A 14247-nucleotide genomic window follows, 5' to 3' on the forward strand; every position below is an offset into this window, starting at 1 on the left:
AATTTTGAGGTAAGTGTCACACAGAGAGGGTGGGTGGTGGGGGAAGCTCCCTTTGCCCACAGTTGTAGGGGAGCTTACAGCTACCTGTAGGGCAATTATGGGGTGCAGGCTGGTGCTATATATGTTTCCTTATCCTTAGATTGGTGCTGCAAATAAGAGGCAGAAGACTGAGTATGCCATCAAGACTTTCCTGTTTGATCACAATTACTGCAGAAGCAGCAAGGCTCAGGCTTTGGGATGCAGCCTGTAGACCCCTGCTCTTAGAGACCACAGTTACTGCAGAAAGAGCAAGGGGAGCAGTAAGGGCAATGGGGGGTGTTGCAGAGCTGAAAGACTATGATTATTATCAGGTACAGAGGAGAGTAGCAGACAAGAAGGAAGAGTGGCAGACAAGAAGAAAGGCATAAAGGGGCTGGTGGTGCTGTTAATTCTGGGGGCTTGGCTCACAGGCTAACAAAGCAGGAAAAAAACCTGCTACAATGAAGACCACTAATTAGGAGAGCTAAATGAAGCATCACTACAAGCATCTTGTTGGAAAGGGGTTAAAGGGACCACAGTGGTCCTTAAATGCCAACTGCTTTTCTGAACCTGATGGAGGAGTGAACATGTGTCCTACTAGGGCAAAAGATGACCCTCTGTAAGGGACTTCCCTGTTACTGCAGCCCCCTTCAGAGCAAGAGGCTGTGTCCCCACAAGTTCACAATGAGGATGTCTCCCAGGAGGGGCCACCAGCAGCACTCCCAAGCCCCCAGTGGGCATTTGAAAGCCCAGATTTACCCCCGCCCTCAAATGTAGCAGGGAATTTAGGGGGTGGCAGACCAACCTGTGGCTTCCGTGGAGCATGTGCTGCACTGGGAATGGCTGATAAAGAGGTTTGAGGCTAGGCAATATGTAGAAGAATACAGATTTGTTAATTTAAACCAGATATGACTACATGAAGCTTATGAAACACTTGTTCATGGTGTAGGGATTATTTTTGACCATTTATGCCATCTGTTTGAACCTGGTATTACACTCAGCTCTGTCTTGAAGCTGTCAGCATGCATAACTTTTTATTCTCTCACTATTAATTTAAGCAATATGAATGCAGAGAAATTTTTAGACTGGGTCAATAATCTCCTACAAAGTAAGAGAGCGCTGTGTTTTTATCAGACTTTCCACCTGGCTATCATTATTGTAAAAGCTATTGGGGGTGAGGTACACAGAACCCTACAGTCTATCCCCCATTCTAAAATTATAGACAAAAAGCAGCGCTATTAATCTCTGTTTTGCTGGGAGTCTCACAGCAGTGAAGGATCTGACAGATGCAGACTTGTTAAGCAGAGCAAAAGAGCTACATGACAAACTGGGGTGGTCTGTGCACAGGAAGGTCATGTTGAGTGAAAGCTCTGCTACATGTTACTATATGCATCATCCTCCTCTCTGAGAGGAGAAAAGGTTGGGGTATTTTTAAGCTAAATGACAGCCTTAGATATCCCAAGACCTGTTTCTTCCTTTTACATGATGAACATTATTATGATGTTAAGGATGTCAGGAAGGTATTTTGGGGGAGAAACTTTTGTGAGCTTTGTCATACACTCATTAGACTACAGTTTTAAAAGCTGTTCAAGCAGTCATCCTTTGTTACGGTGATGTAGGAAAAACACACAGTGGTATCTGCAGGCCTTAGGGGATACTGCAGTGCTTCCTCTGGGAAGCAATGTCCGTAGCATTGTGTTTTAAAAAAGGACATGATGTTTTCAGGAAAGAAAGCACTGTTTGGGGGGGTAGCCGTATGAGTCAAAAAACTCTGTGCAGTTCTGATCTGCCAGGAAAATTGCTAGCCAATGCTCTTCAGGTTCATTATGTGGATGCGTATTCTCAGCAACGCTCACTGGTCTTGGAACAACATGGGCCCTAGGGAGCCAGTCACTTGGGTATACACCTAGAAATGTTTCTCTGGTGTAAGGGTCTGCTGGAAAAAAACAGGAGAGCTGTTCGGTGTCCATTCTCACATGCAGTTGAAAAGCACATGTCTCTTCCAGTTTATTTCTATCACATTGTCAAATACACAAGCACACAATCGTATTAACAGTGGTGATCTAAGGCTCCTGCAAAGTGTTTTTCTGCTCTCAGGATTCCTGTTTTAATCAGGGAATAGTCATCAGCACATTCTTGGTCTGGAGACAGGGCAAAGGTGGACAGGCTATAGCCATGGGAGAACTCTTCCCTGTCAACCAGCAGGGAATGATCTTTCATGTGGCTGCAGATCATCTGAACGAGCTGCATGTATTCTCTCACACAGCAACTGTTCTCAAAATCAGGCTGCAGCAGTTTTGCCAGGGTTTGTTCACCATCTACATACAGGGCCACAAATTTTATTTGATAATGTTTAAAGTTGAAAGGGTTCTTAGCATAATTCCTTCTAAAAGCATCATTATCTACGAACCCAATATCAATAAGCTTGGGCAGTTGTCCCAGAAACAAATCTCCCTCTTTGCTGCCAGCCAGTATGCTAAACACTTTCACGCCCACCTGGTCCACTGGGCATTTAGCATTGGCCATAAGTAAAGCCTCAGCATGTCCCAAAGGCACCTCAGGTGCCACCTGCACTTTTTTCACCAACAGCGAGGCATAGATATTAAGCAGCTTGAAGGCCCCTGCTGCCAGGGAGCTCATCAAACAAAAGCTGTCTTTGCTGCACATCAGCTTAATTTTTACATCCATGCTATTCAACAAAAGCCTGTCTTGAAAGAACAGATCTCTGTGGAGGGGTCTCAAAAAGTCGATCCTCCTACTCTGGTCCATCAGAGCCGAGTGTTGCCTAAACTCCTGATTACCGACGCCATCCAGCGTGACCGCTTCCTGCTGCCTGGCCACATCTTTGTAGAACAGCCCTGTGGAAAAGTGCGTGGACAGTGTCACAACTGTAATTGAGAAGCAACACAATGAAGGCATAGTAGGGGTAGCAGTTGTTGTTCTGGTTTATCATTCAGTTCCCCAGTGTCACATCTAGCTGGCTGAAAATAGAGGCCAGTGAGTAAGTCACAAGGCCCACGGCCTCACCAGCACTGAGGTTGGATCCATCAGCTTTTACAATCTTGCAGCAAAGGTACAGCAGAGTTTTGTTCAGATCTATGTCATCTTCCCCATTCCCAGCTATGAAAAAGTCCAGACTCTGTGATAGCAGAAAGTGGAGCCACCTCAATAAACAGGCTTTTCTCAGTGCTGGTCTGCATGGGAGCCACTTCAAACAAATTCAACTCGGATTTGTACATTCTCCTGAGCAGCTGTGAACAAAAGTCATCCCTGTTAAAATATAGCTTGTTTTCTAGCAGTAGAATGGGCCCTCTTTCTCTGGGTTTTCTGTTTCTTTGGCACTGTTCAGTCTGGCTGCTTCTTCTTCTTCTTCTTCTTCTTCTTCTTCTTCTTCTTCTTCTTCTTCTTCTTCTTCTTCTTCTTGTCCTGGCCAGACTGCTGTCTGGTGCCCCTCATACTTTTTCCTTTAAAGGGCTGGGGCAGGCCTTCCCTCTGGGGCCATGACATGGCTTTTTCCTTGAATATAATACCTTGCTGCTGTTTCCAACTTGCCCAGGATAGCCTTTGAAACATGTTCAAATACATTTTTTTTTTTTTTTGCAATGCCTTGAGCAGTGCTTTTAATGCAAAGCTTAACAATTTCCAAACCCCTTTTCAAAAGCAGAATGGCCTTTCTGAACAGGCTATGGAATATACCTCCAACTCTTACCCCATACATCACAAGAACGCCTTGAAAACCAGGGAGACCATTGCCAGCCTGGGCTCTGTAATAATTCATGTACAAGGTTATATCCCCATAATTCTTTACCACTACCATTTTGGCATGGTTTCTTAAAATATCAGAGACTTCTGGGGATGAAGATGCAGCTTCACAATCACCTTTCCAAAGTGAAATGAGACGTGCTTGTTCTGGTCAGTCTTTATTTCAATGCTGATCATTTCAACGTGCTGGTGGTTTACTAGCATGTAGTGCAGCTTATCATACATCACCGTAATGATCTCATTGTTATTACTGCTGGTCAGAATTCAGTGCAATAATGGAACGGAAAAGTCCCCAACAAGCTGGTGCTCTACAAGATCCGTGTAGAGGTGGAGCAAGTTAAACTCTGGTGATATCCACCACAAAGGGAAATTTCTTAGCAGCAATCCCCAGAGAAGCCCCTCAAATATGTGCTAGATCCCTTGTTGCAGAAAAAGTGTAAGGATTTTCAGCCATTTTAAAGCTTTGTTTTCCTTATGACAGGGTCGTAGACCAGGACTACTGCTAGAAAGTCGACAGCTGAAGCATTGCTGTAGTGGTTAATAAGATGCTTCATACATTCCATCGACATGGAGAAGGACAGATAATAGCTTTTCCGCAAAGTATACTGCCATGTCTTACCCTGCAGCGCTATTTCAAAGATGGCATCTTTGTTGATGTTATTCCAGCTGTGCAGGTACTGTTTATTTCTGCAAGCCCCACCTCCCACTTGCCTGAGAGCTCTTGGGGCCTCACTAGCTATATGGTGAAGTTTGAACTGGTGTTTTGTGGGAAGATTCTGGTGCTGGCATTGCAGGGTAGCATTATGCAACACCGTCACTCCCCCCCCCCCCCACCATCTGCCATCCTTTTTCCCCTACTCCACCCCGAATCGCTATATGTCCTGGACTTGGGAGGCTCCTATCCAACTGTTAAATTTCTGGGGCTGGCCATGCCACTTCACCAGCAGCTTTCTTCCTTTCCATTTTGCAGCGAGGATCTTCTCAGTTTTGTAAGGTCATCTTGTTGGTTTTGGGCCAGATCCTCACCATAGACTAGATTTCCTTCCCCCTCCTTCTCCTGTCTGGCATTGAGGCCCCCCCCCCCCAAACCTGGTGTGGTCATCACAGGGCCCTCATTTCCCTTTCCCTATGCCATGTGCCACACCTCCTCCCATGCTGTGTATCTGCCCTCAAAACTCTCTCTCAGTACCTCTTTTCACCAACTCAATGTTATCAGTCCTGCACACTCACATGGCTCTCCACTTACAAGGTCTGGGATTCTACCAGCCAGGGCACCAAAAAAAAAAAAAAAAAAAAAGAGTCCTTTGGAATAGAAATGTAAAGGCAGCCTCAGCCCTGGGAATCAGCAAAAACAGCAGCTCCTGCTAGGCATCTTGCTTTCACAAGGCACTGAAAATGGTTGCAAATCATAAGAGAAAGGTCTGGAAAGGGCCTTAGTAGGTTGTTTCCCTCTGCCTCACAGCAGGATCCACTAGAATGCTTCCTAGCACAGGTTGGGTTAACTTATTTTGAAAGTCTTCCATGGTGCCCTGTCCAGTGTGAGGGGAGGCCAGCCCTCTCTTCCAATCCAAGCCTTCAGCTTCCAAACCTGATGGGCACTACTGAGCTGCCAGGCTGCTGTTTGACAACATGGCAGTAACCTTTTGGGTCCAGCCAGTAAGTGCTCTGACCAGCATCCCATGTGGTAGAGCACCTGGAGACCTGTGGGTAGGAGACACCATGCAGATACTAAGGAACAGCATCACCACCCTCTTTACCCTTCAAAATGTAGTTTCTTCTTTTCTTTTTCAGATGGGAGTGGGGCCTGGGGTGCAAATGCATCTTCCCTTTTCCAGCTATGCTCACAAGGGGACACTTGTGTTTGAGTAATCTCAGGAATGCCTTAGCACTGCCTGCTTTGGACTTGAGCTAAAGCAAGGAGATGGGATTCAGCTGATGTTACTTAGGTCACTTTGGGTCATTTTGTAAAGCAGCATAAATATGATGTTGTGTTTCTCTGTCATCCTTTACACTGGGAAAAAGATGATCTTTCAGGAGTTCATCGATAATCTCCAGGGGATGAATAATCGTAAAGACTTCCCAAAAGGCCTGCTCAAGGTAAGGGATGAATTGTAGAATATGGATCTCGGTTGTGCCTTCATGGCCCAGTTATTGAGAAAATTCAAAACAGAACAAAACAAAACAGCCCAGACTGAATCAAGGCACTTGTGCTTTCTGAATCCTATTTGTCAAACAGGACAGGGAATGGACATGTTTCTCCTCCTGGGGTATATACAGTGTCTGTTCTGTAGTTGTCTCACTGTCCTTACTGTAACCCTTGCAGCATGGAGAGGCAAGACTGAACACCAGTAGTGCCAGGTCTAGAGCTGTGTGTCTTGGAAGCCCAGATAGTCATGCAGTCCCAGAGTATTGTCTCCTGATAAAAACAGACAGGAGTAGCCAGTCATTCTCACTATTGAATATTTAAGAGCTAATCCTGACCTGTGTAGTTAGGAAGCTTATGTCTTTTTTCATCTAAGGTTCATAGGGGTTTTCACCTTAGAACAGGAGATGTAATTTCAGATTAGAATATGCTATCTGGTGCAGACTGCTTTGCTTCAGGTTTTGTTCATTAAATTTATGCCAGGAGTTAAATCTAGGAGAGGCTGAGCAGGACAAATTTTATTATCAATAATAATGGGAATGTTTCATTTCTCTTTTGTATGATTGTTGGCATGAAGCATCAGCCCGTTTGAATGAAGACAGGAGAGCTTATACTAATGTTCATAAATTCTTTGGTAATAGAAATAAAAATGAGAGAGTGCTGCATCTGAGATCTGATCCAAAGCCTACTGAAGTCAGGGAAAAAGATTGCCATCCCTTCATTGGGTTTTAGATCTGGTCCATTCTGAAATGCAGATGCACCTACATAGGTATAGGTGACATTTTGTTTTCTAACATCTGTGGTTTCCCCAGTTTCTCTAGCCTCCTCACAGGGCTTTGTCTTGGTCCCTCCTGCCTCAGTTCATAATAAGAGCTTAGGAATATAAATTCGGACCCTGCTTTTTAATAGCTTTTTTTTTTTTTTTTTTAATCCGGGCTCAGAGCATTCATCTATCAGCAGTGAGAGATGGGCCATTTCTCCATTCCTAGTGGGTGTGATAGCAAACAAGGGTTTTGGATCAACAGGCATCCACTTATGATTAATGCAGACAAGGTCAGGAAAGAGTTGGGCTTTTCTGACTCTCCATTCTTTCCGCATTCTCCTCATAGCACTAAGATAGGCATTATACTATTGTATGAGGCTCTGCCTCTACACACAGCCAAGCTCCAAAACAAAGTTTAACAGTATTGGATGAGCAAGAAATGGGGGAAACTTAACAAATATATGTATCTTTGCAGGTGTGTGGGCTTTCAAAATGTCCATCCAATACTTAGGAAGCTATGTGCAGCATATTCCATAGGGGAGGCAGGGCTAGAAAAACAGTGGCAAGATATGCAACCAAATACACATAGTCAGGGATACAAATCCTGCTTGTACTAAGGCAGTCAACATGCAGGTAAAAAAATCAACTCTTGCCTTCAGTCACTCCCATTAACATCAGTGTCACTGAGAGTAGAATGCAGCTCTATTTTGTCTGAATAGAAAAATAGCAGCATTTTGGTTGGCAGAAATCAGCTTGTGAAGAGGGATGGTTCTGTAGCAGGGAAATGGCTCATCTCTATGTGATCAGCCTCAGAAGATTTCTGATGGGATATCTGATTATTTTTCTCCCTACTCCTGTGAGAGAGATCTTTGTTTTATTATTTTTTTCACCATATTAAGGGGTCTTTGATAAACACCATAAAACTTTGTAGTTCAGGGTGTGATTCTCCATATGTCTTTGATAGTGCTTCAGGAACCGAGATTTTCTTCTGGCTAGAAATGGAAATGAGAAATGCTAATACAATCTCTCTCTCACCTTGTGTCTTGCTGTCTCTTTTTTCACTAACACTGAATGGAGTTTCACTCTCATATTCCCATTTGTACAAAGATCCAGCTCTTTTTCTTCTTCTCCTTCTCCATTGTTGCTTTTAATGTTGGGATCCATACAGATAAATAAACCTTACTGGGATTAGAAGTGTGTTTTTCTCATGGGATCTGTTTGCAGTATTCATGTAGTCAGTACTTTGCCAGGCAGGGAACGATATGTACCTTCCCTTTCATTCTATCTTAGCTCTGGTACGACTCTGTCACACATCCCACTCAGCTGCCATCAGCTGCTAGTAAAGACCAGAAGTCAAGACAGTAGCCTAATTTTCAGTTATACACTCCCAGTGCATGGAGACCTGAGCGTGGACACAAATTTACACTTCCTGTATGTCTTCAAACTGGGGCAATGTGTCCTTGTTGTAAATGAGAACCAGGATCCCAAACTGCAATTCTCTTCTCCAGTGTAAATCAGGAGCAGCTCCATAGAGCTGACTGGTAAAAAGAAGGGTGAATTGGCATGTTAAATCCAGGCAGAGTAAGGTTACTGAAGGTGGAATTTTTCAAAAGCAACAAAACTTTCTGAATCTCCTGTCCTTTGAGCTGTCATATTCCAAACATACGGAGCATTTTGTATTGTCAATCTGTGATCAGGCAAGGTGATCCTGAATTCTCGGCAATTTTTCCCTTTCAACTTCAGTATTATACTCTTCTCTAGCAAAGGTCCCTTATTCCTTCCAGGTTTTAGACTCACCAGGATCACTAAATACCAATACTGTGACTGTTTCTGTGTTCTAACTGTGCAGTGATACTTTGCTGTTGATAAACACATTCATCACTCCTAAAGCTAATTGTGAATCAGGCAGTAACAAATATTTATAGTTGAGGACAAGTGACAGATTTACCAGAAATGGAAGAACTGAAGGGACCCAGCTGCAGCACAATCTCTTAAGAGCAGATATACCTGACATCCTGGATTAGTTGCTATAGACACTACTGATGATGGTGAGGAAAGCTGGAAGGGAGATAACTCACCACATCAGGAACAGTTGAACAACCAAATGTAACTGGGAGGTTGTTAGCCTAGAGGGAGTCATGACCAGACTGCTGTTCATTCATTCCTATAGGAAGGGAGTCTGTGGATAGAGTTTGGCTACCTGGAAGGGCACCAAATGTCACTCTGGGAGAATTTGAGAAACCTCATGACTACAGTGTAGAAGCAGTTTATCTGCAGGCTGGTTCCTTCTCTTGCTCACACTGGCTTTAATCTTGTATAGTGTCACTAGCTTCACTGACATTACTCTGAGTTTATATTATGTGATCGTATCCATCTTCAAGGCTGGGCTTCGTGAAGATGTGTGAAGTGAGGAAAGGAGGAGGTTAGCTAGGAAAGTGCATAGTTTGGGCTGTGCACACTCACCTCAACTCCTACAGGCAGCTCGGTTCCCACAAATGCTATGCTGATAAGACTGGCCATTGTGCCTTCCTCTGCTCACCTTATGGCAATTCCAATGGCTCCAATTCCATAAAGGTGGCAGTAACAGGGCCTTTCTTATGCAAGGAAGGGAAACGACTGTCCCAACCCACAGAGACTATGCAAGGGGTCATATCTGGAGAAAGATATTACTGGTTTTGGGGAGGGTTTGTTTTTTTTTTTTTTTTATGAAAACACTCATTTCAAAGGCAGCATCCATGTGGAAATGACCCTTCCCACTAGGGAAGGGTACTCCATTGTTAGGCCATATGCCAAGATGCCACCTATTCATAATGTCCCAGGTAAGTCTTAATCTTCCTTGAAAATACAGTGTCCAAGGTATCTTATTTCTAAAGAATCATGGGCATTTGTTGTGACAAAACTGCTTGGTTTTGATAGAAAAAGCCACATAGAGCCTAACTTCATTTCTATGCATCTAGCTTACCATCTAACCTCTGAAGTTGGCTGGCTGTGGTGGCCATATTACCCCATGACATAAACAGTGGAAGTGAGGGAGTTGTTGCCTGGCAATTTGTCTTCTGGTGGAAGGTGATGGCTCTTCATTGACCCAGCATGATGTCAGGGAACCTCTCCACCAAACTGAGAGAACTCGGATACAGTACTGGGACTTGGCTAGAGCTGTGCAGATGGGGGATTGCTGATGGAGATAAGATGCAAGTCCTGCTTAAAATACCTGTTCGTTTGTTTTTCAAAGGCTGTTTTTGGCTTTATCTCCTGGAGAAACACTGGAATGAAGTGACCAAATTAAGTGGGAGTTGCTGGTGCTGAACTCTTTTGAAAAGCCAGTCCCCTTAATTTCCTAAATCTGAATATTTTCAGGATTCCTGGGATATGCAATTTCCTATAGAAGCTGCAAGGTAGCGTTTATCTCATTTTGCTGTCAGTTCCTTGCACTTTAATTAAGGGTTTGTTTTTTGTCACTGTCTTTCTGTTGCCAATCTCTTTTTTTCCCTTAAATCCCTCCAAAGCAAATGCTTGATTAAAAGAGAATTACTGGCATCTTGCTTGATCCAGTCCAGTCATTTCAGGTGTCTAGTGGAGAAAAGGGGGTAAGCATCAAGTAGCTAACTTTTTCTCTCTCATTTATCCAGAGGAAATCACACTGATCAGACTGCTGTGTACACGCACACTAAGTGCTTTCATTTTTAGTCTCTGCACTCTTCCATTTTATGGCTGAGGCTCTTCAGCAAGGAAATACCACCTTCCTGCTATTGCTGAATAGAAAAGGGAGCCTGATTAATTCACAGCTAAATGAGAAGGAGTTGTTAACAGCATGCCAGGAGGGAAAAGGCAAAGGGCCCCAGAAGAACAGTGCTTATTGCTGGAATATTGTGCATCTGTGGGCAAGTGGATTGGAGTTGAGGGGAAAAAAATGTCTGCACTCTGTGGAAAAGTTAGAATTCTCTTTGGCAGGGATCAGAACTTGCATCCCTGTTCCTCCCCCAAAATGAAGTTTTTCCCTTTAAAAATGTTTCTGTTGAGATGATGTTTCTTAGTCAGCCATTTCTTATCTGTTTGAAATGAAAGAACACTCGCCAAAGGCCTCTTTCAGCTGCTAGTAGACAACCAGTTTTAATTCAACAGCATAGAAGTTGGGAAATTTGGAGTAAAACTATGTATTTCCATTGGTCATTATTTTAAAGAGTTGTTTGTGAAAACCTACTTTCTGTTCACTCAGCAAAGGGCCTCATAGAGTCATAGTGATTGAGGGCACAGTCAGATTGCCTAAACTCTGCTCTCCATCCTCAGCAAGGACTTTCTTGTGAGGATAACCTTTGTTTCCTATGGCTTGTAATTATGAGTTCTGTGGGTTATCCTCTGTAGGAATCATAGCCAGTTAAAGCAAACCTGTTCAGATCTATGAATTAAGCAAGCTTATAAATGCTGATATTATCATGTATGTGCATTGCTTTGGGTTCCACTAGTGTGTGAGATCCTAATGATCCTCTGTGAAATAGTATTCAACCCAGTGAGAAGCCCCATTGAAATGTAAATGTGAAAACGACTGCAAAAATATGGTTCCAAGGAAGATATTGCTAAGATAAATATTTTGTTGTTTTGTTGAAATAAATGGTTCTTACAGTATTTCTTTCCATATTCGAAGGATTCGATTCAATTCATATAAAGAAAAAAAAACTGAGATCTGTACACTACTCTCAAGACAAAAAAGCCCAGGCATTATGCCTCAGAAAACAACACAAGTTAATGTGGCAAGAGCTAAGGGACTTAAGTTATAAGTGAGTTATAAGTGTGAAAAGCAATTTTGTTCTTTTATTATAATTGTGGTGTAGCTGGGTATCAGGGCTGTGCCTGTATGCACACCTAATGCACTTAAGTCCTTAATTCCTTGTGTGTTCCAGGAACCCCCCCAGCATGTGCTGGGGTGGTCACGTAGGACCATGGCCAGATGGATTATAAGAATTGAGCAAAATAGTGGTTCAAGGAGTCTCCTCATCCAGCTGTAAACATCACTGCAAGGACCCTTGCAACGCAGACTCCTGTCATCACTGGATAGCAACTGACTGTCCTGTTTAGGAGATTTGATTCCCCATGCGAGTGTTACCCTATGCCAAGATTTCAATAACTTAGTTGTTTTCTTTTAACAAATACTCTTGCCGAGTGTCTGCACAACACTAACTGCAAAAGTCTAATGCCAACTTGGTATCTCTGAGCAGTGAAAATAAAGCTTTTGGAACAGCTGAAAAGAAAAAAATCTAGTAATGGTAATCCAGGAATAAGGACTCCCCTATGTGGTCCAGGGCTGGCCTCAGGGATTGTTTTTCCTGGTATGAGAGCAGGCGTTTCTGGAAGGGCCATTTCCTGCTGTAATGACCTGCATTTCTCTTTCTCCTCCAACCCTTCTTCTCTTTGCTTTTCAGACTCAAACAAAGACCTCACCTAGCAACCAAACCTTTGTATCAGCAAGAGCTGAAATTCAGAGTCAAATAGGAGTTTCAGTTGCTAGCAGCTACAATTATGTGGTTCAATGCCAGGCTCCTAATGAATGTTTGGGGGAGTTCATTTTCATCTGTAAAGGCAAAGCCTCATTAGTGTGTTATCCTTCCTTGGACCATGCAAGTGAATCATTTGACCTTTAGCATCTCTGTCTTATCAAATAGCCAAGGCTGTCAGTTACTCTCCATTTTAATTGAAATGCTTAGCAGTTCAAGAAGACAAATGTCTCCATTCTGAGCTTCTCATTTTTCTTGTGCTGTCGGTTTGGAAAATGCAGAATGGTATTCTTCAGAAATAGTGCACACTGTCATTTTAAAGTAGGAGTGTTGGCCTCTTTTTGGGTTGGGAAATCTCTAATAGAATGTCACACATACATTTTGGCCCCTATGACATATTATTCCCACTTCCATGTAGGTAGAAAACAAATTCTGAAAAACATTCTTTAATCTTCCACCCCCTGATCTGTTCAAAATTTAAGTTCTGTACTGCAACTTGGGGGAAAAGAGGAATAGGAATATAATTTATACCATATTAAAAAAAACAAAATAAAACAAAATACTACTTGCATTGGTTTTGGAATTATTGCTGTACAAATCTTCAGTATCCCTGCATTCTGTTAGCCATCACACTTTTCAAATTACATTGGACTATTCTCCCTCTCTGACCTACTTACATTTTTTTCCTTTAAAGCAAGAACACTGGGTTGCTGCTTGAATTTTGATGGGTTCTTTTTCTTTCCTTTGATGTTAAATGGAACATTTAGTTTCCTTCCATGTTCATGCTTCCTTGGATGATGAAGTACTCATAAGATCCTGGTAAAAACGAGGAGCAAAATCAAGCTGCCCATTTGCTGCCTTGCTGACAGATGGATTCTCATAGTAATTTGAGAACTTTGGAGTAATTTGATTTACTAGAAATTTGATCACTTTCCATTGTGTACTCATATTGTAAGGGAAATTTGTCCCCAGGGAATCCTTCAGAGTCTTCAACATAGGTCTGTGTACTGCATTTTAATTGTAAGAAAGCAAAATATTCTCTCTCGAGGAGATCAACGGGAGATTTTGCTGGTGAATTCACTGAGGCTGGAATCAGACCCCACATCTTTTAAAATGTCTGGGAATAATGTATTGTGGTCAGTAGAGGATATGAGTATCTCATGGAGAGCTAGGTAGCTAATATTGGAATTTTGAATTGGTATCCATCATCCTCCCACTATGCATGAAACCTGCCATTATCCTATTATGGTTCTTTGTTGACCTGGTTGCTTATACATGTAGAAGATAAAGTAGTTGCTGTCAGGTTTCAATGTCTGCTGTAACTGGCAGATAGTGACATTAAGATTTAATTTCAGTTGTCAGCCTCTGACTAGTCATCAGAAGACATTATCTTAATATCCCAGTAATGTCAGTTCTCCAAAGCAACTGATTGTTGATCACTTTCTGGCCTGCAGTTCAGTAGTCATCATGTAATTCATCCAGCATTGGCTCTCAGGAACATATTTTATGTCATTGATTTGTGTGTGTGTGTGTGCATATGTTTATTTTGTTAGCTTTCATTGTTGGCATCATCATTGTCACTAGGCTGAGCCTTAAATGGTACTAATGGAGTTTTGCCTCTTTGAGGACAGTGAAGCTGTTCTTCAAACAGAATAGCTTGGGTTATTTGGATTCTGCTCTGCAAAGCCCATATGGAATTTCTCTTCAAATCTTGCAAGTTTTCTTATTATGTTATTTGTTGTATGATATTAGAATCAAGCAAGGGCTGAGTATGTTAGCTGCTCTGCCTGGAATACCTGATAGGTGGGAGGGAGAGGAGAAGGGAAGGAGTTTATTGCACAGTAAGTTGTAATGGCTGCTTGTCCCTTCCATAGGGGACAGCAGTATGCCATAGAGGTTGTGGTAGATACAAGCTTTTGAGTGGCTTTAAAAGGGTGGGATAGAAAGAACAGCAAAGTGGAGACTTTCTGGGTTTTTTTCCTCCCCCATAGATTTAATGATTTTAGCCTGAAATTTCAAATTTCACTGCCAGTTATGGCCTGCTCCTCAGAGATGCTGTTTGGGAATGTCCA

This window comes from Dromaius novaehollandiae, chromosome W (assembly GCF_036370855.1).
Source record: "Dromaius novaehollandiae isolate bDroNov1 chromosome W, bDroNov1.hap1, whole genome shotgun sequence".
NCBI lineage: Eukaryota > Metazoa > Chordata > Aves > Casuariiformes > Dromaiidae > Dromaius > Dromaius novaehollandiae.